General features: G+C 45.6%; 1 protein-coding gene across 4 annotated transcripts in view; it reads right to left on the bottom strand.

Annotated features, from left to right (window-relative positions):
- Window positions 1-22677, bottom strand: part of FAM168A (family with sequence similarity 168 member A) — a 128860-nt gene that overhangs the window by 96967 nt on the left and 9216 nt on the right. Inside the window, exon 1 of one of the 4 annotated variants that reach the window (XM_071417940.1) lies at window positions 10581-10602. The exons of the other annotated variants lie outside the window; for them this stretch is intronic. The gene's annotated coding sequence lies outside the window, so the exon portion shown is untranslated. Of the gene's footprint in view, window positions 1-10580; window positions 10603-22677 lie in introns of those variants that run through there. 4 annotated transcript variants of the gene reach the window in all.

The raw sequence follows: 22677 nt of genomic DNA, 5'->3' as shown, positions 1-22677 counted from the left end.
TTTTGCAAAGGACTTTAATCATTTCCTGTTCCAATCCCAGCACGGACCTTGCCTAAGGCACATTAATCCTTACCCCACACATTTCGCTGCTACAGTGGGGTCAGGTCACTGAGCAGGCCAGAAATGGTCCCTTATTCATTATTTAGTCACTGCAGAGTGTGGATTTCCTCATTTCCGGCACGGCCATTTCCCAAGTTTCTGATGTGTCGTGGTGCTCCTGAACTTTCCCACTGGCTCCAACAAATCCACCTTCTCATTCCAAACACTGTTCTGTGCCAACATCTCCCTGATGTTGTCCTCCTCCATCCTACCCCAGACCTACATATCCCACATGCTCCTCTATTTTATTTCCTAGTGCTATTTGAAAACTACTTTTATTTGCAGAAAAAAACCCAGACTTAGCTCCAAACAATTACTAAAAGTGTGTATTTTTCCATTCTGCTTTGTACAACAGGCAGTGCTTCAGCTCTCATATTATTCGACAAGGGGAAATGGCCTCCCACTGCCAGAGGGCAGGATCAAGGGGATATTGGGAACAAATTCTTCCCTGTGAGGGTGGAGAGGACCTGGCACAGGTGCCCAGAGCAGCTGTGGCTGCCCCTGGATCCCTGGCAGGGTCCAAGGCCAGGCTGGAGCAACCTGGGACAGTGGAAGGTGTCGCTGCCATGGCAGGGGTATGGAACTAGGTGAGCTTTAAGGTCCCTTCCAACCCAAGCCATTCCATGATTCCATGAACTTCTCATTGTTTGAGCTTCTTCCATGTAAAATGCAGCTTCCCTAGGAAAGGGCCGTGTCAGATTTAGTGCAGAATGCACATCAAAATTAAGTAACACATGACAGACCCTCTTTTGCCTCTCCACTGGCTACACTGAGAAATATTCCACAGCAAAGTGTAGCACCTGAGCTTGTCTTCAAGTGCCCTTGCTGTACCATTCCTCTGAGAGCCATGGAATCCTTCAGGCTGGAAAAGAAAGCCAAGATCATCAAGTCCAACCTTGAAAAGCTAGAAAAGACACAATCAAGCTCCAGACCCTGAGAAGCACCTATTCCTCTTCAAAAAGCCCTGAAAATGTGCTGGGCAAACCTCAAGAGAGAACGGTAGCAGTGCCCCTCTTGCAGAGATAAGAAATAAACTAAATTATACAGACCACAGTCCAATCTCATGAAGATATTTAGGAGCTCAACTCCCCCTGAACCAACAAAGTTAAATTCCTAAATTCCTCTGCAGATCTGGGCACCAGAGAAGCACAGTTCTTTCAGCTAGCTATTTGACATTTAATGTTTGTTGTGTGTTCTGAAGACATCCAAATGTTCCAAAACCTCCAAACATGCCACAGTCACCAAACCTTTGCTTCTACAATTCCTTTGCTGCCACTATTTCCACAGGAATTCCAGTTCAGGCTGTTCTGGTAGGGGTGACAGGTTCAGCCATTTTATGCTTTCAGCAATCAGAACACAGCTCCATTTTATTCCATGCGCTGCAATCAGAGTTTTGCCCGTAGTTTGGCAGCTTTTTATACCATGCAATAACAATTAACTCCCTTTGGCATAATTTATATGAATCATTGATTTAATACAGATAGCAAGGAAAAAGAAAAGACCTATTAAGTCATCTAAATGACCCAAGCAGCACTGCTGGATTGTTCTCAGCAGCACATTTGCTGTGCTTGTTTGAAATGTGCTTGCACAGCACAAGTACAAAAACTGTCTGCAGAGCAGACATGTTTCACTAACAGATGCTCTAAGTCAACATAGCTTGGAAATCTTCAGTTTATAACTAAATGTTGTACTGCACTTTCACTCCTCCAAACAGGCTTTAATGTTTCTTGAGGGGGTGAGAAGGGGATATTTGTGTTTCAGTAGAAAATACTTCCCTGACAATTTCCAAGTTGGATCTAAGGCTTGCATGTCCAAAGGAGGACCTGAAAAATCCTGGGACCATCTCTTGAGAGGATTTGGATGCACTGCAAGAGGATGTCCAGTTCTAGGCATGTAAATAATACAGCAGACAGGCAATGTATTTTCAGGATGGGTTTGGGGGGATTTTTTTGTTTGTTTGTTTTTTAATCTCTAGAAGAAAATAAGGTGGGACTTCCCTGATGGAATTCCAAGAGCCAAACTCTTGGCAGATGTGTTTTCTAATCTAAATCTTTCTAATGGGGATTCCCCTGTTACCTCAGGCAATAGCTCAGGTTTTGGGGTTTTTCCTGTCTCACCACAAGCTTTTCTTCCAATTCATCCATGGTTTTACAGATGGTGCATGCTACCCCACCTACTAAATCCTTGAGAGAGAGAGTTTAAAAGTGTTGGTCATGTTGTGAACCCTCAGGGAGGGTTTTACACACACCCTTGGGGTGGGATTCACAGTGGGATCCTTGGAATTGTACTGAGCATGGCCAGGATTTGGACTCAATGATCCTTGTGGGTGCCTTCCAACTCAGGATATTCTGTGATTCCATGATTACATCCTGTAATAAGCAGCCCTCTGGGAACATCAAACCACTGACCTTTACTCATCCATCTCACAGCACACCACACTCCTTGGGATGTGGAAAACCTCCCTAAACCTAAGGGAACAATATCCACCCTCAAAGCTGCTCAGCTCCCTACTGGGAGCAATCAAGGAACTACCAGGAGTACTGTGGCAGGAGGAGAGGTGTTTGTAATTAAGCACCTCTGCACAAATGCAAATTAAACGTTCCCCGTGCTGTATTTGAGTTTAGCAGAGCCTGACTCTGCTTTTGCTGGCACAGCTTGGAAAGCTGTGAACCAAGGGGAGGGAGCAGAGCTTTGTGCAAGGAGTGCTAAAACAAAGCTAAGCAGAATCATTTCACAGGCCACTCCAGAAGCTCCCCTCTGTGTGCTTCCTTGACCCACTAAAAGCCTTCTGCAATAAACAGCCAAACACACAGATGTCCAGGGCCCTCCTGCAGAAACCATTTGCACTGTAAACAGGACATAAAATGGGGGGGAAAAGCAGTGCTGGGAACGTGCAAGAATTCCAAGTCCTAAATTTCTCTTTGTACCTCACAGTGCAGTCACTGCTCCTCCACAGAAAGGTTCCTGAGTGGAGATCTGTGATTTGGCAGGACCTTGAGAACCACCATGGGAAGAGAGACCAAAAAACCAGAAAAGTGGCTAAAAACCAGTGGGACATCAGAACAATAGCAAAGACCAAGGGAATAATCAGGAAAATTCTGTCAGGAACGATACTGAAGAAGGATCACTGCCATGAGAGTTGAGATGACTGCCAAGACAAGGACTTATTGGGAATAAATCACCTCAGAGCAACATAATCAATGTCTGGCTCTTCTCACAACAGTGACAACATGGTCCCTGTGCCACCAAGGCTTTAGAACAAATCCCAGATAACACTGACTGTGCAGAGCATATCCAAGAGAAACTGGACACAATGCAATCCTGCACTGGATAATGGGAAGAAAATATTAACGACCACCAAATGTTGACTGGAAGCCCAGAACAGTGAGAACAAAGAGCATCACAGAAGTGTCCATGAAGACCAGTGATTCCAAAGCATCACCATGTGCCCATCTCTGCATCAGGACCAGGACACCCACCACAATTCCCCAAGCATGGACCAACACCTCATCCCACTCCATGGGTCAGCTCCTGCCTTCCTCAGCATCCTCAGATCATCACCACCAGCACACTGACAGAGCCTGACATGTCACATTCTGTCACATGTCACCAAATTGCTCTCACTGGACTGTTAATGTGATTATCACCATGGGTCCTACTGCAGGTTTGGGGGTTTTTTCCCAAAGGAAAACAAGTTCTTTGCAGTCACTCTGAAGACACTGAGAGAAACAAATTGTTGGTCCCCTGAGTATAAATCATTGTCCTTGTCACGATCATGACCACTGCTGTGTCAGAATGCACAAGAATTAGCTCTAGAAAGTGTGCTGTAAATTTTAACACTGAGAAAAGCCTCAGATCCTTAAAAACCCCTTTGCTCAGCTACAGTAAAGAAGAAGACACAGAGAAAAACTTGTGTGAGTAATAGGAGAGATGCTCAGTGCTACAGATAATGCAGGAAAATTTATCCTCCCCCCTTTTACACAGCCCAAAAATGAGTAATTATGTGCCAGGAGATATCATCTACTCCACAAATCAAGTCACTGAAACTACAGACTAAAAATTGTTTTTAAGAAAGTCAATTTATTAGCGATTACTGTGCAGACAGACATATGAGTGCTCTTGTGTACTTGCTGCATTAACAACCTCTCAAAAGCCACAGGAAAAGGAAAATCAATACTGTGTATTTTTTCTCACATCAATTTATCTACTGCTGAAAAAAAATAACTCACTTCTGTGTATGCCACACATGACATATCCCAGGTTTCCTCTGAGCAAGGAAAATAAAACAAGGTTTTGCTGGTTTCAACCAACCAAACCCTGCCTTGCTGGACTCAGATTTTGCTTTTGATAAAACCTGAAATAAGACTTGAACAAACTCAGAGCAGTCTCAGGCAGCTTGGCACTGGCACACAGAGCCTTTTGTTACTGATCCTGTGGTGCTGGCGCAGGGCTGGAGCCCATTAGCAGTGAACGGTCCACTAAATATTTCATGATTCTGGATTTCAGACGTTTCCCAGGACAGGTTCTATCACCACAGATCCTACAAACGGGCATGACAGTTGCTAAATAAAGGATATCATGCAGAGTAGCCTCTCCAAAGCACTCCCAGAGCCTCCAGCCAGGAACCAAGCTCTGTATTTTTTACATATATATATATGTCTCAAAAGTATGCATTTTTTTCCTCTCCAATTACAAACCACAAATTTTCTCTGCATAAAGTCTTTCAGGCTGCTACTTTGACAGGAATCAAAATAACTCCCAGGATGGCATTCCCTGTCGAGCAGACTAATCTTGTTTCCTTCATTTTCTTTTTCCAGGTCACCAGTTTACTTCCCTCGGCCGAGAGCTCCCCACAGACTCTGGGAGGGCTTAAAGAGCTCTGCAGCCACAGCATTTCCCCATCACTAAACCCTAAAACATTTCTAAAAGAGGGCAAAGTCCTCTCCAAAAGGAAAGCTGCAGCTTTTACTCTCCAGGCTGGTGCCATTCCCAAAGACACAGCCTTGCTGCTTTCCCACTGGGGAACACATGGCCACAAAGCCTGCCCAGCAGAATGTGGCCTTCACCAGCCATGGTCCAGCAGATGTTTGGACAAATCCACCCAAATCCTTAGAGAGGAGTGGCTGGAGAGCCCTGCAGGCAGGAATTGGGGGTGCAGGTCAGGGAGGACAAACCACGGCCTGGGATGCACCCAAGGGCCGGGCAAGGGAGGCCTGTCCCACTGGCCACACAGGCTGGACATTTGGAAGCATTCTTTACCAAGAGGGTGGTCAAATGTTGGAAGTGGCTTCCTGCAAAGGTGGCCAATGCCTCAAGTCTGTCAGCAGCCCCCTTAAAGAACATGCTGTGAATTTGGTCAGCCAGGAGTGTGCATGATCCCTCATGCCCCTTCCAACCAAGCGAGCCTGCTGGATTCTGACACAGGAGAGAAACTTCAAGCACTCAAGCTAAAAAGCACAATATCCAACCTTTGCTCAGGCACTGGGGGGCACAGTGAGGTGCTGATCCTCCTCCCAGAGACCCAGAGACACTTCCATGCCCACTTGGAAGCATGGCACTCTCCCAGGCAGCCGGATAATCCTTGAGGCAAAGCAGCTTTGTGGGCCGCCGGGAGCCATGGCGCCTCAGACAGGCCGGCCTTCACTCTCCCGGCCGCCTTAAGCTCATCTGAGCTCAAAGAACACGGCCAAAAACGTTCCCTGAGCCTCAGTGATCCACAAATGGTCATGGCAGCACAAGGAGAGGGGGGAACAGAGCAGGAGAAGACATCCCCTGGTGGGAGCCTGCCTAGGGACACAGGGTAGGCTGTTCTTGGAGACGGGGAGCTACTGGAACACGGTTTGGCCATGATTTTATTCTTTGCCCTCATATCAGAGCTCACACACCAGCATTTCTCCTCCTCTCCTGCTCCTGTGCTTTGTATGACCCACTTTCCCTCCTCCCCTGCCCTGCAGCCACGTGGCCAAAAAGAAATCACCACCGAGCTCAAAATGTCCCCATTCATCAAACGTCAAAAGCTGGAGCAAAACTTGGTTTTTAATCAAAATTTGGCTGAAGTTGACCCCTGCACTCACAACCTGTGAGGAAGCAGCCGACGAGCAGATGTCACTGCTGGATAAGCCTCGTTTCTTTAGGAAGCTAAAAACGGAACCAGCCATCACCATCATCTATGTTTAGACCCAATATTCCAAACAATTCCCCTATTTGCAGTTCTTTCTTTTTCCCCCTCCTGAAGCTATCTCTGGCAGAAGAATTAAGCAGCTGCCACGGAGAGCAGGAATTGAGTTAAAAGCTGAAGAAGTGCAGCGCTGGTAGCAGAGGTGACGCACCAGCTGGATGCATTCCAGGTCACTGCAGCCTGGCAGGCTCTCCACGAGGACATCCCAGCGGATCTTGGCAGCACAGTTGGATTTTTCCCCCACGTATGCAAAAGCCATAACTCCTATGGAGCCAATCATTTCACGCTGGAAGCCCTGCAATTCATTTTTTAAATGCTTTGCCAATCAGGTTATTATGTTCAAGCTAAGGGAGGAAAAAACCCTACAGAAAGACTTTTCATGGGGAAAGCATTCCGCTTGGGATTTTCCTTGTCTTCCTGTGCCAAATTGGCAGGAGAGCTGTATAATTACAGAGCTTTTACAAACAAAATTAATGTACAGCAAGTCTGTACATGGCCACCCTCCCATCCATGGATTTTATGGAGAACATAGCAAATGGATCCCAGTTTTATTTCACTGTGAAACCACTCTCCCAAAACAAGAGTATTTTGAAGTAAAATCCCTGTGTGGTACCACAGACTGTAGTCCCCCTTTCCATTTTAAAAGGCAGGCAAACTTCACAACACAAGAGCCACAAAGAACAGGGACAGCATCCCTCAGATCTGTGTTTCCACACAAGGATCAGGATGCAGGATGCCCGGGAGTGGCATCAACACATGAGATGTGGCCACAGAGACAGAATAAGGGCAATTATGGATGTTGTTAAACATAAAACTTTATTTTCTTATCTGCCTGATCAGAAGACCCTATTTTTAAGACTGCAATATAACCAAATATATGTATCAAAAACCAATTCTCAAAAGAAGACACCTTATTATATATTAAAGGTTTATTTCCCTTTATTATAGCAGCACATCAGTCCCCCTAAGATCCAGAAGCAGCTTCCAAGAATCCTCTGCTGCTGTCACAAATGTTCATTCTGTAGATCCTAATTTCTCTTTGTTTTCCCTGTCACATTCAATATATCTCCAGTTCATGAATTATAGACTTGCCTGATTTCCCTAATGTCACCCAGGAGCCTACAGTAATTCAGGAACCCAGCAGACACTGGGAAGGTCCAAGTCCTGGATGCTGAGACTCCTTCAGGATGAGAACAAACTAAGGCACGTAATTCCCCCCTGACTGAGCTGAGCACATTCCTTTCCCTTATTTTCCCTCCAAAATTCCACTGCTAGCAATTCTCTCTCGAGGTGCTGAGGAGATGAGGATGACACATGCATGTGGTCCAGACCTGCTGGCACAGGATCCACAGGATACCTCACAGTGCATGCTCCAGCACCGTGCCAAACCACTTGACTCCATCCAACCACTGCTCCTGAAAGCTGAGCAGGGCAGGGGACCCTCCTGAAGGACAGGGCCATCCAGAGGGACCTACACGAGCTGGAGGAGCAGGAGATTCCAGGGAACCATGAGGTTCAACAAGTGCTGCACTGTGTTGGGGTATAAGAACAAACTGGGGGGAAAACAGCCCTGTGAAGAAGGATTTGGGGGTCCTGGGCACGTGCACTTCCAGCCCTCTTAGTGTGGCCTTAGAGTGCCTGGAGCAGCCAGTAAGAAAGAGGGAGAGAGACAATTTACAAGGGCCTGCAAAGACAGGACACAGGGAATGGCTTCCCAGTGCCAGAGGACAGGGATAGATGGGATGGTGGGAAGCAATTCCTCCCTGTGAGGATGGCACAGGGTGCCCAGAGAAGCTGGGGCTGCCCCTGGATCCCTGGCAGTGCCCAAGGCCAGGCTGGAAAAGGCTTGGAGGAACCTGGGATAGTGGAAGGTGTCCCTGCCCATGGAATGGGTGGCACTGGATGGTTTTTAAGGTCCCTCTCAAACCAAATCATTCTGGATTCTGTGACATGATTCAATGATTCCCTATTTCCCAGCAACATGAGACACATCCCCACTTGCTCCAGAATCCCGACTCAGATTTATTTTTTTTTTAAACAGAACAAGAGCTGTCATTTCAGCAGCACCCCCACAACACTGGGATCATTGAAGAATTTACTCAGTGACCTTTCAGCAGCAGATAAGCACATACACTCCTTAAACATTAACTCCTTCCAAACCCGTATTCATTTCAGCATTTTTTGGACACAGACACAACTTCAATTTAGAGCAACAAATGTCAAGAACATTCCACTGCTTTCTTCAGCCTGTGAGAAGCTCAGCACAGCAATTAAACCACAGGTGTGGAGTTAAACACAAGCTCTAGAGCTGCTGCACCGACAGCTTCTCTCCAGCTCTTCATGGTCCTTTACCATTGCAAGAGGCTTTGTTTTTATTGCTTTGGGTGGTTGAAGTTATCTTATATATACTTCCTTGGCAGTTCTCTTGGGGGGAGGAAAACAATTTTTTAAGAGGATTTTAAATTATTTTAATCTGAAGAGCATTTATAAACACTTCCCAGTATACAGCAAGAACAATCTGCTGTTGGTGGCACATTAATCCTGGCGAGCACTTGAAGGGCAGAAACACAATGGGGTGAAATTGTTACAGATGGCCTCAGGGTTACTCCAATACTTGAACAACTGGAATAATGGGGTGGAATTAAAAACATGGGCCCAAGCTTAGGAAAACGCCTCATGATAAGATCACGGTGCCCAAAAAGAGGAACATGAAACTGTTGAAGAGGAGACACTTGTGGCAATTAAAAGTGAGCCTTGTAGAAGCACAAGAAGTGCTTCTAGCCCAGATGGAAAAACCATCCATCCTTTTCCACTCAAAAGAAATAATAACCAGCAGGAAAAATTATCTTTCTTCCATTTGGACAAGTAAAATTTCACAAGGTTACTGTACAGAACAACCAAGAACTGGCAAAATGGAAGAGAGGAGAGATAATCTAATAGGCCTTTTCTATCTAATTTTTATGATTCTTTTGAAAAATGACCTGAATAAGTGAAGTTATTTGCCCTTGTCCTCTTTGTTCATATTGGATTTAGTCATGAGGGAAATCCTGCCAAGGATAGTATGTTTTACTCAATTTACTACCCTTTGTGATTGCCCTGTAAAATATTGGATACATGATAGGAAAGGTTATGGAGGTTCGGGGCGGGGGTTTTTGCAATGGAAAAAGAAGGAACACATTGAGCACTTGCTGGCAGTAAAAATTAAGACAACAAGAACTGGTGGAATTTTCTGAGGAGAATGTTTATCTCTGAGTCCACGTTCAAAGGATTGTTTTTAACCCGAATACGGTATAACTTTAAAAAACCAGCAATTGAGTATTAAACAAACAGCCTATTGCAACATTTCAGTTCCAAGTAGGTCACAAATAACACTGGAGTCAGAAGCTCCATCTCTGTGCTGCACAAACTCTGTAATTGCCAGAAGCTGAGGTTTCCTTTGAATTCCCAGTGTTTATTATCCTGCTACTTTCGGACTCTCACCATTAATCATACGGTTGCACCGCTCCTGCTATTACAGCAGAAGGCAAGAAACCAGAACCTGCTCTTCCAGGCTTTGCATTTGGTGGAGCTAACACTGAGCTGTGGAAGCCACCCCCGGCCCCAGCATCTGTGCTGACAGAACCTGGGTCACGCTCAGTGCAGCCCGTGAGCCATAAATAACACGGAGAACTCTGGCAAATCCCAGGTGCAGCCAGCACCACCAGCCCCTGCCCGGGGACTCCAGGACACTGAGGCTGTTTTCCTAAAGCTATAAAGGCCAGCCATAATGGTGCAGGATCTGTTCAATCCTGGGAATGCACTGTGTTCTAAGATTCCAGGGAGAAGCTGGGGCATTCCTCCCTTACCATTCAATCCTACCCCTAAACCAAGAGCCTGGGAACTTGCAGCCGCGCCGGATCGTAATAAGTGGTGTCAAAAATTCCAAGCAAATGAGTTCCACATGTCTGGGAAGCAGGCCCTTTTCCTGGGCTGACCTTGGAGGCTGAAGGGCTGCCCCTTTCCTGACAAAAGGATTGCAGGAAGAAAAACATCCCAAGTGCTGCCGTGTAACCACACGGGTGAGATCCTTTGCCACAGAGAGCACGAGCTGAAGGTTTGGGATGAGATCAGATCAGATTTCTCAGGAGCTTCCCCAAAAGCTGAATGGACTCCCACAGAGTGGGTCTTGCTCCCTCACAGACTTTGGCTTTTTATGGGGGATTCCATGAATCACTGCTGCTGTAGCATCCATCCCATGGATTTATGAAGGCTGTTCTTGGAATGGATACTGGGAGACAAAGGCAGAACAGAAGCCCTGACTCACCTCGTGGAGGGTGGATTTTGTGCTGCCATTGGAAAGATGGACATGCTCCTCTCCAGCTGTGTCAGACATGAACATCAGAAGGCCTGGAAATTATACATGTTACTCCTTAACCTCGTTCACAGCAAGGTCCTCCTGACCCTTTACTTGGGATTAAATTACACACATTTACAAAAACTAATTGTCTACAACGCATTCCAATTACAAGTCTAATTATACTTATCTAACTGTTGCCTGACCGACTTGGTCTGGAATCAAACCATGCTTTTTTGCTTTATTCCATATTAAACTGGGCTGAAAGGCTTTCTGGAGCTCTGCAAGTTCAGAAATAGATAAAATAGAAGCATCTTAAGACTGAGCAGATAAAAGGCCAGGCCAACACAGAAGAGCTTCCAAGTGCACATAAGAAGGATCCATCAGGATTTAATAAATCTTGGACTCAATATCTTTACTTTTGTTTCCAAAAGACCAAAAGAAAAAAAAATGCTCAGTCCCAAGCTTCAGGAGGGTCTTTCATCCAAGCAGAGGATTATGTCAGTCCCTCCTGATCTTGGAACATATAAATCCATTTTACACTACTTTCCTTTTTGGAGGCTCTGAACAAGTTATCAAAACCTTGCAGTTATGTATTAAGGCAATAATTACAATCAAACCAACATGTCTCAATGGGTTTAAAGCAATATGGACCACTGTGCTCAAAGGACAGCAATCAATGACTCCACATCCAGCTGGCAGCCAGAAACAAGGGAAACAGGGCTGGTACTTGGGCTTGTCTTGTCCAAAACCACCATGGATTACTTGAGTAACAGCACAGGCTGATGTTAAGAGGAATCGCAGGATGGTTTGGGTTGGAATGGACCCTAAAGACTGTTAGAATTCCAACCTGGCCTTGGACACTGCCAGGGATCCAGAAGCAGCCCCAGCTGCTCTGGGCACCCTGTGCCAGGGCCTGCCCACCCTAAAAGCCAAGAATTCGTTCCCAATATCCCACCTAACCCTGCCCTCTGGCAGTGGGAAGCCATTCCCTGTGTCCTGTCCCTCCATCCCTTGTCCCAAGTCCTTCTCCAGTACTCTTGGAGCCCCTTGGGCAGTGGAAGGCTCTGGCTGGCCAGTCAATGGAAGTCATTAATGCCCCAAACTGCACAGAGCACAGGTGAAAACCAGGTGAGGGAGCCGGACCTGTCTGATCTGGCAAGGAGGAGACTAGAGCCAATCTAAGCCCAGCCTGCAGCTCCCTAAACAGCAGCTACAAAGGTGCCAGTCAGAGACTGTGAGCCCTGCAGGAGCCTCTGCTCACGCAGCCCTGAGCATCTTGCCCAGGCATCAGGTTAAGTCCAGGGAGGAAGGGATGGCACTCCCTCTTAGTGTGGTGCATGGACTGTGCCCAAGTGAGCATCAGCTATGCCCCATGAGAGCAGCCTCAGCAATTAACACCCTCTTCTCACCCACCAGCTCCCCGTGGCAGAGTTCATCCTGTAAGGAATCACAGCGTGCATTTCGTTTTCTGCTCAGAATTTGCACCATCTAATTTACTCACGATTAGCATAGATGATCTAATATTCCTTTCTGATCTTAATTCCCAGCAAACCCATCAAATTCAATCTCCCTTTTTTTGTACACAGACTACAAAAGCTCGAGTCATTACAATTCCTACCCAGTTCCACGCTGGTGTAAACGAGAGAATGAGACCCTTAAATTTCCAAAGAGCTTGAAGGCAGCGTTGCATTAATGAACCTCCTGGAACAACCATGTGTCTGTGCAGAAGAATGTCAGCTACTTGTATGGCAGTCTTTGAAGGTCTCTCCAAGGAGGAAACGAGCCCTCAGCCAGGACAAATTCCCCAGCTGGGTTTTGATGGATCACAAGACAAACAGACCCCTACAAAGAGAGGCTGAAATGGTTTTACAGGGCCTGGTACCCCTGACCTCAGCCCTGCTCTGTCCTGCTCCACTCACACAGCCTGAGAAAAACCCCTTCAGGTGGGCACACATGGATTTGGGAATGCAAAATCCAGTTTGGTTGTGACAAAATCCAAGCACCAAGAGAGCACTTTAGGATGTGGGTACAAAAAGGGGAAAAAAGCAGCATCGTTCATGTGAGTGATTTGATGTTTATCTTCCACACCAAACAAGCTGAGACACACCTTAAACCTAAGTTTCACTCCTTATACTTTCTGAAACAGTCTGAAAGAGGGACTGGGGACAAGGCATGGAGGGACAGGACACAGGGAATGGCTTCCCACTGCCAGAGGGCAGGCATGGATGGGATATTGAGAAGGAATTGTTCCCTGTGAGGATGGAAAAGCCCTGGCACAGGGTGCCCAGAGCAGCTGGGGCTGCCCCTGGATCCCTGGAATGTCCAGGGCCAGGCTGGACAGGGCTTGGAGCAGCCTGGGACAGTGGGAGGTGTCCCTGCCATGGCAGGGGTGGCACTGGGTGATCTTTAAGGTCCCTTCCCACCCAAACCATTCTGGATTCTATAAGAACTCCTGTCAGATCAATCCTGCTGCTGACATCCCAGCCTGTTCTGGGAGAAATCTGTTGCTTTTCTCAGGAATTCATCAAGTGGAAAGTTGTTCTATGAACACAAACACTTGTGCACCCCACTCTGTATTAGTCTGAATTCCAGCTTCCAAGGGGAGATGACATTAGTTCCTAGCAACATCACCACTGAAATGTATCATTCTTTGTTTGTTACACAATAAAAAATTAAAGACTCTCAAATTACTAATTAGATGCCATTGCTTAAATAAGTGGGCACAGAAGCAGTGGCCAAAATAAAGGAGTTCTAATTTTAATGAAAGGACAGCAGTGTACAACTGATATTTGACCAAGCAGGGAGCAGAAATTTCTTTCAGGAGAACAAAAGCACAATTTAAAAAAAAAAAAAACAAAAACTTTTTAATCAGATGTTTTAAATCAGCAAGCTGGGATTCTTGACTTAAATACAAATAAAATCAGTAATAGATTTAAAAAATAGATTTAAAACCAGAAGTAGCTACATGAAATTACCATTTCTTCTCCTGGCAGACAAAGCTCCAGGATCCCCTTTGGCAAGAAAATAGGAAATTTTTAGAGAAATTGAGTATTTAAAATAAATTATATCTATTGCAGCCCTTCCTCATACAAAATACAATAATAATCCAAAATACTGTTAAAGGAAAGCAATAAAAGGAAGGCAAAAACTACCTTAAATAGGGTGGTAAATGGTAAAATCCAGCTCTCCTACCCTTTCCCACCAGGAATGCAGTCACACACAGGCTGTGGCTAAACACAGCAATACAACAGGAAAAATTAAACTGGGTGTAACAACAACAAACAGAATGGAAATGGAATCCATTCAGATCCTCCCTCCCACTATCAAATTCCTTGCATGATGGCTGTTAGAAGGGGCATACACTCAAAATGCAAACATCCAGAAGATAAAAGGTGGTGGTTCACTGCCATTCTGCCCTTGTAGGACTGTGTAAGGCACTCGAGGAGTTCAGAGCATGACAAAAACCAGCTTTTTCTTCAGCTCCCACCATTACTTTTGAGTGGCACCAATGCCAAACCCCAGAGCTACAAGGGCTTCTGTGCCATATAATCAACTCCTGCAAAATTTCGATCCAAAAAGCCTGAAAACAGCCTTGCAAGGGAAATATCAATAATTCCTTTCCAGGGATTGGGAAAACAAAAATCCAGACAAACCACAAATCTTGCTCCAGGTCACACAAGAACTCAGCTCCCGTGTCATGCACAGTCCCTGCTTTTGTCTTTCCCTGGCCTTGATGGGAAAGCTTCTCTTGCCATCTCTTCCCCTTAAACCTAAAAAAAATACCTTGGCACACTGCAAAAGAGTTCATTTCCAAGAGGAAAAAAACCATAACTTTGCCTTTGACAACTGTTTTTCAGACTGAAATATCCTCTTGAACAAGAGAATTTCCCATACTGGAAAGGTGTGAAAGCTCTCCAGCTTCTCCTTGCCAAGTTTTAATCAGTATAATCCAGGACTAACTTCCCAAGCCCAGAAAATGGGAAGGTTTTGGGTTTTCCCAGTCCCACAGTGAGTGCTGCTGAGGGATGAATAAAACAGGTCAATTCCACTGTGGATCTGCAGCATTCCAGCAGCTCCATTCATAATTCACGGTTTTGACATATCTACCTGCTGCTTGGGAAAGATGAGCACACACAAACATGACATGGGCAAGAGCTTTTTCCTTCTTTCACTCTCCCAACAGGGAAAAAAAAAAAGAATAGACTAAAGAAGCAAAGTAGGGATTAATCCCAGAAGAATAAATTTATTGCTTCCACACAAGCCCCTGGCTGTCCAGAAGCACATGTCACAGAAAGCAAGTCTTACATGTTATATTTAAAAGTTCAACAGGATCGTTTACCTTTGTAATTATCAGTTTGAAACTGCAGGGAAACAGGGAAATATCCCTGGGAAATGGGACAGACATCCCTGGGAAACATAAACAGCCAGGAGTGTTTAGGTGGTTCCAAAGTGAATGTTGTCAAACACGGAAAACTTCCTAAATCTGGTAAGTGGGGGAAATTGACAGTGGGAAAGTGCTAAATTCATACAATCCCAGAATGGCTTGGGTGGGAAGGGACCTTAAAGATCACCCAGTTCCAACCCCTGTCACGGCAGGGACCCCTTCCACCAGGTCAGGCTGTCCCAAGCCTGTCCAACCTGGTCTTGGGCACTGCCAGGGATCCAGGGGCAGCTGCTCTGGGCACCCTGTGCCAGGGAACAATTCCTAATTCCCAATCTCCCATCCATCCCTGCCCTCTGGCAGTGGGAGCCATTCCCTGTGTGCTGTCCCTCCATCCCTTGTCCCCAGTCCCTCTGCAGCTCTCCTGGAGCCCCTTCAGGCCCTGCCAGGGCTCTGAGCTCTCCCTGGAGCCTTCTCCTCTCCAGGGGAGCACCCCCAGCTCTCCCAGCCTGGCTCCAGCCCTGGAGCCTCCTCTGGGCTCTCTCCTGCAGCTCCAGGTGCTGCTGCTGCTGTGTCCCCAGGGCTGGGGCAGCTCTGCAGGTGGGGTCTCACCTGGGCTCAGGGGCAGAACCCCCTCAGCCCAGGGCATGGAGGTTTCCAGGTGCCAGTACCCATGGGCAGGGCATGGCCAGCTTTTCATCCCCAAATCCTGGTGCCCAGGGCTGCTCCCCAGCCCAGCCTGGCCGTGTGGCTCACACTGAGTTAATTCCAGGAGGGCTCTCTCTCCCCTGAGTGGGCGCCATGGCTGCTAGCACACGGTGACAAGCTGGGGTCATGTCGTGGAACACTCCAGCACGTGGAGTATCATGCATTTAGCTTGTCTGCAATTAAGACCATTTCATTGTCTCATCAGGTTCCCTGTGATACCCAATTAAGTAATAACACAAGGAAAGTGCTCTTAATTAATGAGGAAAATGCTCTACAAGCTAGACACAGGTGTGTGTATCTCAAGCAGGGCCTGAAACAGTTGAACAGATCATTTAATCTTTATTAAAAAAATCCCCACTCAAATTTGTATCTAATTACCTCAATAGCAGGAATCTTCCTGATTTCTTCCAAGGGGGTTAAATTTCTTTGCAATATTCAACAACCAAGTGGTTTATAAAAGACTCAAATTAAAACTGACACTTGGAGTGCAAGAGTGATCACAATTTACACATGGTTATTCTGGGGATGGAGCAAATGGGTTTAAACCACCTTTCTCCTTGCAATGTTTTTACAAAATCAATCTCCTCTATTGATATTGAATTCATGTTTATTCTTATACCAGCTCTCTGCTATTTGGGTTGAGCTAAATAAAAGCCCATCCCCACTGTTAGATTAGTCAGGGCAACATCTTTTAAAGAAAGATACTGGAAAAAGGCAGGATATCATCCTAAGTCTCATCCTTACACGCTTCAGTGAATGGAATGGCAGAATTTAACTGCAAAAAACGACATTTCCATCAAGTACAGCAGTTTTGTACCCCAGTTTCTTCAGCTAAGTGAAGTGGACGTGTGTCCTTCAATGCACAGAACATACAGGGCTATTTTACAGAACTGTATGGAAAATCATGTAGTCACTGGAGCTGGTGTGGGCACCTTTGATAACCTTTATCTTCCACTCCCCACTGCTTGGTATCAGTGACATTCCAACATGAACCAGCTGGGATTATTCAAGCCACAATTTTCTACCTTTGGTGAGACTCAAGTATGGAAACAAAGCCCTAAATTCTGACTTCGGGAGCAGGAATTGCAAGGAACATTATTTGCAGGGAGTGAGGCACATGAAAACCTGCCCTTGCCTTTCTCCCCACATCCTCAGGCACAGTCACCTTGCCTGGGAGATCAGCCTTCCACCTCTTCAGCTCTTTTCTCCCTGGATAGCAGGAGGAACCAGCTTTCTAGAAACTCAAATCTTATTCACAGCACAATGAAAGTCTTTGATTTTTAAAAAATACTGTAAAAAAATTTTCAAAGTACCTATCCAGGCTAAAGCAGCCTGTCCAAAATCTTCTACAGCAGATCCCTATGGGGAAAGGTTGATAAAGAGGACAGAGCTGTCAACCTGTACTTTCATAACCTCCCACCCTAGTTTTTCATCACAAGGTTCTTCCCTAAGCTCTGCATTTCTTCCTTCAGCTGCTCATTTTCAGCTCTTGAAAGTTTTGGTACAAAGGAGCCACAGAGACAATTTTTTCTCTTTGATCAATCACGTCCCACTGTTCAGAAAACAGGCTCCAAACCATTAATCTTGCTTATGTTATCCAAACGCATGCTAGGATCTCATCTTTCCTATCATTTATTTAGCACTGAGCCCCCTGACAATACATCTGAGGCGTTCTTAGATCACTTCAAACATCAGCCAGGCCAGGATGGCGAGGCAGAACTGGCAGGGATGAGCCTGAGATGCAGACAAAGACTGAGCAGTGCACGTGGCACTTCTCCTGGAAACGCCATGGACAGTGCCCAGCTGTCCCTCAGGGAGCACAGGGCATCACCTGGACACATCCAGGTGCCACAAGACATCACCTGGAGCCAGAGCATTCCAACAGAGGCTTTGTCCTGCTGCATTGTTGTACCTGGTGCTGACACCCACTCGAAACTCCATTTTTTACAGTTCCCTAAATTAGGATGCAGTAGCAAGAGGTGAACACTTGGGATGGGATTGATTTGGAGAGAAGGGAAGGTTATGGATGGTTTGCATACAGCAATTAGAGGGGAGGTGCACTGCATAAATCCCTCCCTTAACTGCTCCTGAGTGGAGACCCACAAGACAATCATCACATTCCCAACCAGCCCAGGCTCCCACAGGTATTTTACAGCTTTGATTCTCCCATAAAATGAGGAAGCTGGGGAGCAAAGGAGGCTCTGCACAATCCCTGCCAGCAGAGTGGAGCCACGTGGGGTCCGGCTTTGCTCCCAGGGAACAGGGACAGCACAAGAGGAAACAGCCCCAAGTTGAGCCAGGGGAGGTTTAGATTGGATATTGTGAATATTCTGCCCTGTAAAAGGGTCCCGCCCTGGCACAGCTGCCCAGGGCAGTCAGTTCCCCTCCCTGGAGGGATTTAAAGCTGTGTGGATGTGGCACTTGGGGACATGGGGCAGTGGTGGCCTTGGCAGTGCTGAGGAATGGTTGGATTTGATGGTCTTGGAGGGCTTTTCCAACCTTAACAATTCTGTGATTCTATAGAGGGGAGTACATTTATTATATAAATAGAAATCTTTTTAACCTTCACTCCCAGCAAACCAATTGCATCCCCATATTCACCACGTGCTCCACAACATTTTTGGGCTTGTTTCCAGCTCCAGTTAATTTGAGCTGTATCCCAAACCCACCCTTCCCACCGTGCCATCCTCCACAGAAACGCTGAACTAGAAGGAGGTGGTGATTTTAATGTGAAGTTTGGCCCATTAAATAAAAACTAATGTTTCAATCAGCAAACTCCATCACCCCCTCACACAACCCCTGTGCCACAGCCAGGGGTTAACGGTGCCTGGTGCCCTCCTGCAATCCTTTCTGCCTGGGAAGAAAATCCTGGTCACAGTTTCATCATTTAAATGTCACCCACAGCAACCTAATCCTTGACAAGAACATGCCCTGCACTGGTCTCTACAGTTTTAAACAAAAAAAATGATCAATTTTAGAGATGGGAAGTGCTCTTTTCCTTGGATCATTCATCCCAAAAGGCAGTTCACCTTTAAAAGGTTCTCCCTTTAAAACTTCCTAGGATGCATGGGAGGGCACTCAGTGCCTGGAATTTTCTCTGGGATGCTCCTGCAGTCAGACTCTCCCTCTGATAAGCCAAGCAGACTCAGCTCTGTGCTTCTCTGTGTGTGTTTTTTCTAGTCCTCAGACTATTTTTGCATTTCTTCCGTTCCCCTACAACTTATCCAGGAGCTATTTCAGGATGCTGAAATGGAAATCATACTCAGGAAAGTCACAAGCACCAAATACAGAAATGAAATATATTCTCTTCTAAATATTTTCCTGCTCGTACACCTAAAAACCAAAAAAAAAAAAAAAAAAAAAAAAAGAAAAAAAAAAAAAGAAAAAATATGTTTAAAATCGCCTTTTTTGTTGCAGCATCACTGCTGGTGTTTACACCCACCTGCTCTGTAATCCCTTTGAGCACCACTGCTCATGAAACAACTTTCTCAGAGCCCCTTTAGGCACTGGAAGGTGCTCTAAGATCTCCCTGGAGCCTTCTCCTCTCCAGTCTCCCAAAATCCTGTTGCATCCACGGCTGGATCATTGAAACCCTTCTAAAACCCATCCACTTGACCACAAGAACCCATTTTTAATCTGATTTATTTGCTAACATCCTGCCAATTCTCTCCATCAGAATATCACTTGGTTCTAAAATGCCTCCCAGGTCACAATTTAAACAAGAACTTCCCTGGATCCATCCCAGAGGTTTCAGCAGGACCAGGGTGAGTTCTCAGTGCTGCTGCTCTCCTTTGAGCTACTTAATTGAAAACAGTAATTTAAGCACAGTCAACTCGATTTAATTTCCTAGTGATGACAAAAACTAGCAACCTATTTAGGCATTATTAACTTACAATCAAGTTGAAATTACCTTGGCTGTAAGTAGGAAGCAGATCTGCTCTAACAGGACTGAGTTCAAGCCTTTAAGCACTCCTTTATTCATTGGGGTTTGGCTGTCTCTGGGTGTTCTTTCATTTTTAAGAGTTGTTTATTGTAGACAAGGCAGAATCCTGAGTGGGTAAATTGAAATCAGTAACCTTTGGAAAATGGATTCCCACAATTTTCCTGATTTATGGATTTAAAGAGACACAAGTTTTGAGAAACTAAACAACTCAAAGTGAAAATCCACACAAGAACACAACAGTGTCTTTAATCTCCAATGATGGCTTCTCACCCATTCTGTATTCAGATTGTATTCAGAAATAAAGCTCAGATAATCTGGGATGATGGACAGGAAACAAAATCTTTTCATTTTCCACTTTATTTTAGCATGTGAGAACAAAATTGTGTGAGTTTGCTAATAATGTGCATTATGGACACAGTGCCAAGCAGGAATAAATTATCCCTGTGTAGAAGAATCCCTCTAAGATGAAACACTGAAGGATAAGCAATTTTAATGGATCAGCTCGATTTTTCAAGGCATTTTAGGAAACAAAACTGGCTTTAAAAATAATGTACCTACACACATTTTTCTTCTGAAATTAGAGTGACACAGTTATCTTGAAAAAACCCCCTATTTTTAAAGGCTTCCTTCCAGCTCTCTAACTTGCCTGGGTTATCTGATAACACTCTGCCTTCACTTCCCAGTGTTAATTTGGTTTGTTCCTGCACTCCTGTGTGCTGCCTACAAACACAAAAATGAACCAAATCAGGCAGAAACCATCAGGGTTAATTATAATCAGCCCCAAAATCTCAAGTGCTATTTGTGGCAGCAGTGGATTTTTATCTGCTCTCCGAGTCTGAGCCACTCAGTAAAACAAACACAGAAGGGAACTCAGGAACTGTGTCCCTACGGATTCAGGTGCTTTTTGGGAAGGTTTTAAAAGTAGTCTCTGAATCCTCTGTGCACAGTCTCTGTTTGCCCAATTTTTGGGTTTTTTTTTTACTCTGTCCAGCTACTTGAAACGAATGTGAAATGCCTGGGGGTTTTATAACCCCTCATGCTGCTGATCCTTCCTACTGTTACCGCTCTGGCAGGAAACACAACTCCCAGCAAACCGCTCCAATTAAAACAGATTTCCGCTCTCAGCACCAGGAATAGACTCTGGATACTCCCCAGTAACTCTAAAATGGATACTCCCATTAAATTATTTCAATGTAAAAAGATTTGCAGACAGCACTGATATCCAGCGAAGCATCTTCATGAGACCACAGCTCAAGTAAATTTAATATCTGGGGTTTTTTTCCCCTTCCTCTTTGCTTAATGGCAATATCCCTAAAAGTACAACAGCTCCTGGTGTCTACCTTGAGGCAGGAAAAGGAACATTGCCCTGTTTTCTCCTCCCTCCATGTTCCTGGAACCTGGTATCTCCAGAGGGCAGGAGGAAACCAAAAGGCAAAAAATAAGAGATTGTTTTACCCAATGCTCTTCCCACTATATTTGGGTAAATATAAACACCCACAGAAAGCAAGAAATATTAAAAAAAAAAAAAAAGTCATAAGAAGATAAAAATCATAGGAAGGTCAGGTAAAACCTAACCTAAACTGAAGGCACAACTTCCTGCAGGAAGAAAACTCCATGACCCATGAGCCCCATGGCTTATCCTGATAGCCAGAAAATCCTGATAACACCAAGAGAAACATATTCCAGAGTGAACTCCCTCCCTGCCCCGGGAGAAAACTCTGCTGAGGTCCTTTCAGATTTAAAAACAAGATTGTCCAAGAAGTAAAGCCCAGCTAATCCTGACTGCCGGCACAGTCCTGGGGAGAGAGGTCTCACACGGAGAGAAGATTCAAATCAAGATTTGCACAGATCAAAGGCCTGAAGTGCAAACCTGAGCAAGGAGGACACCAGAGCTGTCCCCACAGCCCTGATGTCACACAGACACATTTCCATGTGGCAGGGATCAATTTGCTCTGAAACCTTTCTAAGACTTTAAATAAAGGGCACAAAAAAGGAGTCCAAGCACAACCTTCCCATTCCTGCGTGTGGCAGAGAAAGGGGGGAATTTGTCACTGCAGCATCCTCCAATGTTTCATTTATCTGTCTCTGCAAGTGCAGACCAACCCTTTTTGCCCCATTCCAAATGGGAAACTGAGGCACTGCTTATGCAGTTTGGGAACTGGAGGGAAATTTAGGGCATGGAAAAAAGCAGGTGCCAGTCTTCCACCATTGGATCACGAGAGCATTGCTCATGCCTAGCAAATTATGAGCCACAATACAAAAGGTTGGAGATTTGGGTTTTTTGGCAGGGACATCTCCCTTGAATTAAGAAGTCCAGCATGAAGCTGAAAATTCATCCCAAAAAAATCTCCACTGAAGACAATTCTGTTATGTATTATTTGGTTAAAGCCTGAAACTCTGGCCACAAACAGAGGGAAAAAAGACAAACATTAAGCTTTGTGTTAGGAGAAGGGGAAAATACACAAACTGCAGGGAACAGGATGGAACACTCAAGTCAAGTGCCAGGAACGTCAGTGAAGAGCATCAGGAAAGCGGGAGAAAGTCAAGGACATCCAGGGAAACACCCATGGTGAAAGTCACACGTATGTATTGAGTGCTGGCAGGGAAAAACGAGCTTGGATTCTGGAGAAAAATGGTTTCCTGCTGCTTTCTCCAGCCTGTGCTCAGAAAATCCAGCCTCTGCAAACATGCTTTGTGGATCAGCACCATGGCCTCCAAGAAACAGCTGGCTGCCATGGATTTCCTCTTCCCACAGACAGCACCAACACTGGCTGATCACTGTGGCCACAGGAAGCGACTGCAGCAGCTGGAGCCAAGCAGGTGAGCAGAGATCTCAGGGATCCTGGAAAAGAGCTCCAGGGGAAAGTCCAAGCCAAGGTTTGGCAATCTTCACACGCTGCCATGCCAGGCTTTTCCTTCCCACTGGCTTGCAGGGTGCCAGGAGAGGAGCTGGTAGGAGCTGCCTCCCAAAGCAGCAGGAATCTGCTTCCAAGCAGGACAGAGGCTTTTGCTGAGCCTGGAGCTTGCAGGAA

The sequence above is a fragment of the Agelaius tricolor genome, unplaced genomic scaffold (genome assembly GCF_023055355.1).
Source record: "Agelaius tricolor isolate 1412-34295 unplaced genomic scaffold, bAgeTri1.0.p SCAF_71, whole genome shotgun sequence".
NCBI classification, from domain to species: Eukaryota; Metazoa; Chordata; class Aves; order Passeriformes; family Icteridae; genus Agelaius; species Agelaius tricolor.
The sequence above is the reverse complement of the archived record's forward strand: the minus strand, read 5'-3'. Positions and strand labels throughout refer to the sequence as shown.